This window comes from Sinocyclocheilus grahami, unplaced genomic scaffold (assembly GCF_001515645.1).
Source record: "Sinocyclocheilus grahami isolate Dianchi unplaced genomic scaffold, SAMN03320097.WGS_v1.1 scaffold613.1, whole genome shotgun sequence".
Classification (NCBI taxonomy): domain Eukaryota; kingdom Metazoa; phylum Chordata; class Actinopteri; order Cypriniformes; family Cyprinidae; genus Sinocyclocheilus; species Sinocyclocheilus grahami.
Window position 1 is genome coordinate 409,077 of NW_015505792.1, and position 5,665 is coordinate 414,741.

General features: G+C 44.0%; 1 protein-coding gene across 1 annotated transcript in view; it reads right to left on the reverse strand.

The window, feature by feature from the left end:
* The window catches only part of LOC107557633 (serine/threonine-protein kinase SIK3 homolog), a 60,131-nt gene that overhangs the window by 53,836 nt on the left and 630 nt on the right, over positions 1-5,665 (reverse strand). The gene's annotated exons all lie outside the window — the stretch shown is intronic.

The window sequence follows — 5,665 nt, forward strand, 5'->3', positions numbered from 1 at the left end:
GCGCGCAGACACACACACACACTCATACATACACACACACACACACTCACACACTCACTCACTCACACACACACACTCATACATACTCACACACTCACTCACTCACTCACACACACACACACACACACACACACACACACACACACACACACACACACACACACACACACACAAAGATCAGCACTAAACACACAAACGTGTGTCTGAACACACTCCGGATTATAATGAACACAACATCAAAAACACCTTCACGGGAGTGAGAATCATCACAGATCAGACACACAAGCCCTAACACTGCTATCTATCCTCTCTGTTAGGGCTGCACGATAAATCACAATCTTGATTCGACAGAAGCTGATTGTCGTGCGCATCTTTGAGTGAAGCAGGGTTCTGTGATCAGCAGTAAATCTCCATCTGAAGGCCAGAGAAACTCCAAATACACCCCGCAGAAGAAACCTTGCTGAATAAACAGAAGATTCAACTGCTTTCATTGATCCAGAGTTCTTATTATAATTACGAATATCATTTCCATTATAATAAAGTATATAATAATGCAATGCTTTTATCGCTGCTTAAATGCTATGAAATGTGTTGCGTGCCTTATTCTGTGTAAGAAGCCACATCATCTCACAGAAGGATTTATTTCAAACACTCGGCTGACGTTATGAAGTGAGTTTGGAGTAAAAACATGTTATTAAATGTGGTATTTTCACCTGCTTTCAGATGGAGCAGCATTTACTACACAGTATGCGCTCTGCAATAATAACGTGATCGATGCCTACAGTCCACGCTGATAGCTGTTCCGGGGCAGTTTTTTAGTTCTCATCTCCATAAACACAAGATGCCGGTGCATCTCTGATCTGTTGTTCATCTTACAACCACGGCTGATAGCACTGGTTTTATTGCTCAAAGGAATGCAAGCAGAGAAAACTCACACCTCATTCACCCTTAGGAAAGACACACAATGCCCAAACATGTTATGACTATTTTCTAATTAATTAATAGGAAAAGCTTTCCTTGAATGAACACACATATCCTTCAGGTCATTGTGTATGTTGTCGTTATATTGTATACTGTTTATGCCGGCTTGTGACGGAACCACTCGTTCCTGTCCTATAATTAATTATAACTAGTTATGATTAATTATTCATATTTCCCTATGAGCTGATTCGCTACACTAGTCATCATCGCAGAACGATTTCACAATCACAAGGTTATATCGTCTGCGTAGCTTGTCAGTGAACTACGGCTCTGTATTAAATGCTGCTCCATCTGAAAGCAGGAGATTTACTACTGATCACAGAACCGCTTTACTGACGAGATGCGCATGATAAATGCATTCGATTAATCATGCAGCCCTACTCTCTATCTACACATTTCTCTGTCTATCCCTCTCGGTCTACACATTTCTCTGTCTATCCCTCTCGGTCTACACATTTCTCTGTCTATCCCTCTCGATCTACACATTTCTCTGTCTATCCCTCTCGGTCTACACATTTCTCTGTCTATCCCTCTCGGTCTACACATTTCTCTGCCTATCCTTCTCGATCTACACATTTCTCTGCCTATCCTTCTCGGTCTACACATTTCTCTGTCTATCCCTCTCGGTCTACACATTTCTCTGCCTATCCTTCTCGATCTACACATCTCTCTGTCTATCCCTCTCGGTCTATACATTTCTCTGCCTATCCCTCTCGATCTACACATTTCTCTGCCTATCCTTCTCGATCTACACATCTCTCTGTCTATCCCTCTCGGTCTATACATTTCTCTGCCTATCCCTCTCGATCTACACATTTCTCTGCCTATCCTTCTCGATCTACACATCTCTCTGTCTATCCCTCTCGGTCTATACATTTCTCTGCCTATCCCTCTCGATCTACACATTTCTCTGCCTATCCTTCTCGATCTACACATCTCTCTGTCTATCCCTCTCGGTCTATACATTTCTCTGCCTATCCCTCTCGATCTACACATTTCTCTGCCTATCCTTCTCGATCTACACATCTCTCTGTCTATCCCTCTCGGTCTATACATTTCTCTGCCTATCCCTCTCGATCTACACATTTCTCTGCCTATCCTTCTCGATCTACACATCTCTCTGTCTATCCCTCTCGGTCTATACATTTCTCTGCCTATCCCTCTCGATCTACACATTTCTCTGCCTATCCTTCTCGATCTACACATCTCTCTGTCTATCCCTCTCGGTCTATACATTTCTCTGCCTATCCCTCTCGATCTACACATTTCTCTGCCTATCCTTCTCGATCTACACATCTCTCTGTCTATCCCTCTCGGTCTATACATTTCTCTGCCTATCCCTCTCGATCTACACATTTCTCTGCCTATCCTTCTCGATCTACACATCTCTCTGTCTATCCCTCTCGGTCTATACATTTCTCTGCCTATCCCTCTCGATCTACACATTTCTCTGCCTATCCTTCTCGATCTACACATCTCTCTGTCTATCCCTCTCGGTCTATACATTTCTCTGCCTATCCCTCTCGATCTACACATTTCTCTGCCTATCCTTCTCGATCTACACATCTCTCTGTCTATCCCTCTCGGTCTATACATTTCTCTGCCTATCCCTCTCGATCTACACATTTCTCTGCCTATCCTTCTCGATCTACACATCTCTCTGTCTATCCCTCTCGGTCTATACATTTCTCTGCCTATCCCTCTCGATCTACACATTTCTCTGCCTATCCTTCTCGATCTACACATCTCTCTGTCTATCCCTCTCGGTCTATACATTTCTCTGCCTATCCCTCTCGATCTACACATTTCTCTGCCTATCCTTCTCGATCTACACATCTCTCTGTCTATCCCTCTCGGTCTATACATTTCTCTGCCTATCCCTCTCGATCTACACATTTCTCTGCCTATCCTTCTCGATCTACACATCTCTCTGTCTATCCCTCTCGGTCTATACATTTCTCTGCCTATCCCTCTCGATCTACACATTTCTCTGCCTATCCTTCTCGATCTACACATCTCTCTGTCTATCCCTCTCGGTCTATACATTTCTCTGCCTATCCCTCTCGATCTACACATTTCTCTGCCTATCCTTCTCGATCTACACATCTCTCTGTCTATCCCTCTCGGTCTATACATTTCTCTGCCTATCCCTCTCGATCTACACATTTCTCTGCCTATCCTTCTCGATCTACACATCTCTCTGTCTATCCCTCTCGGTCTATACATTTCTCTGCCTATCCCTCTCGATCTACACATTTCTCTGCCTATCCTTCTCGATCTACACATCTCTCTGTCTATCCCTCTCGGTCTATACATTTCTCTGCCTATCCCTCTCGATCTACACATTTCTCTGCCTATCCTTCTCGATCTACACATCTCTCTGTCTATCCCTCTCGGTCTATACATTTCTCTGCCTATCCCTCTCGATCTACACATTTCTCTGCCTATCCTTCTCGATCTACACATCTCTCTGTCTATCCCTCTCGGTCTATACATTTCTCTGCCTATCCCTCTCGATCTACACATTTCTCTGCCTATCCTTCTCGATCTACACATCTCTCTGTCTATCCCTCTCGGTCTATACATTTCTCTGCCTATCCCTCTCGATCTACACATTTCTCTGCCTATCCTTCTCGATCTACACATCTCTCTGTCTATCCCTCTCGGTCTATACATTTCTCTGCCTATCCCTCTCGATCTACACATTTCTCTGCCTATCCTTCTCGATCTACACATCTCTCTGTCTATCCCTCTCGGTCTATACATTTCTCTGCCTATCCCTCTCGATCTACACATTTCTCTGCCTATCCTTCTCGATCTACACATCTCTCTGTCTATCCCTCTCGGTCTATACATTTCTCTGCCTATCCCTCTCGATCTACACATTTCTCTGCCTATCCTTCTCGATCTACACATCTCTCTGTCTATCCCTCTCGGTCTATACATTTCTCTGCCTATCCCTCTCGATCTACACATTTCTCTGCCTATCCTTCTCGATCTACACATCTCTCTGTCTATCCCTCTCGGTCTATACATTTCTCTGCCTATCCCTCTCGATCTACACATTTCTCTGCCTATCCTTCTCGATCTACACATCTCTCTGTCTATCCCTCTCGGTCTATACATTTCTCTGCCTATCCCTCTCGATCTACACATTTCTCTGCCTATCCTTCTCGATCTACACATCTCTCTGTCTATCCCTCTCGGTCTATACATTTCTCTGCCTATCCCTCTCGATCTACACATTTCTCTGCCTATCCTTCTCGATCTACACATCTCTCTGTCTATCCCTCTCGGTCTATACATTTCTCTGCCTATCCCTCTCGATCTACACATTTCTCTGCCTATCCTTCTCGATCTACACATCTCTCTGTCTATCCCTCTCGGTCTATACATTTCTCTGCCTATCCCTCTCGATCTACACATTTCTCTGCCTATCCTTCTCGATCTACACATCTCTCTGTCTATCCCTCTCGGTCTATACATTTCTCTGCCTATCCCTCTCGATCTACACATTTCTCTGCCTATCCTTCTCGATCTACACATCTCTCTGTCTATCCCTCTCGGTCTATACATTTCTCTGCCTATCCCTCTCGATCTACACATTTCTCTGCCTATCCTTCTCGATCTACACATCTCTCTGTCTATCCCTCTCGGTCTATACATTTCTCTGCCTATCCCTCTCGATCTACACATTTCTCTGCCTATCCTTCTCGATCTACACATCTCTCTGTCTATCCCTCTCGGTCTATACATTTCTCTGCCTATCCCTCTCGATCTACACATTTCTCTGCCTATCCTTCTCGATCTACACATCTCTCTGTCTATCCCTCTCGGTCTATACATTTCTCTGCCTATCCCTCTCGATCTACACATTTCTCTGCCTATCCTTCTCGATCTACACATCTCTCTGTCTATCCCTCTCGGTCTATACATTTCTCTGCCTATCCCTCTCGATCTACACATTTCTCTGCCTATCCTTCTCGATCTACACATCTCTCTGTCTATCCCTCTCGGTCTATACATTTCTCTGCCTATCCCTCTCGATCTACACATTTCTCTGCCTATCCTTCTCGATCTACACATCTCTCTGTCTATCCCTCTCGGTCTATACATTTCTCTGCCTATCCCTCTCGATCTACACATTTCTCTGCCTATCCTTCTCGATCTACACATCTCTCTGTCTATCCCTCTCGGTCTACACATTTCTCTGTCTGTCCCTCTCTACTATGTCTATACATTTGTCCATTCCTGTCGATATATTTATCTGTCTATCCCTCTCTGTTGACATTTATGTCTATTCCTCTGTTGATACTTTTATCTGTCTATACCACTCTGTCTATCCATTCGGTTCAAATGAGCTTCACTGCCAGTGACTAGTACAGTATTGCCAAAGTAATGATTATAATATATAAACAAAACAAATACAAAACATTTATCTGCTTGTTAATCCTAATCTCTCTCGCTCTATCTATCCCTCTCCATCTAACCTTCTCTCTGCCTACCTGTCTCTCTCTCTCTCTCTCTCTCTCTCTCTCCTCCCACAACAGCATCACTGCTACAATAATACATGGATTACAGTTAACCAACCCACATTTACACACAATCTACACGCGTATACAATCCATACGACACACACACACACACACACACACACACACACACACACACACACACACACACA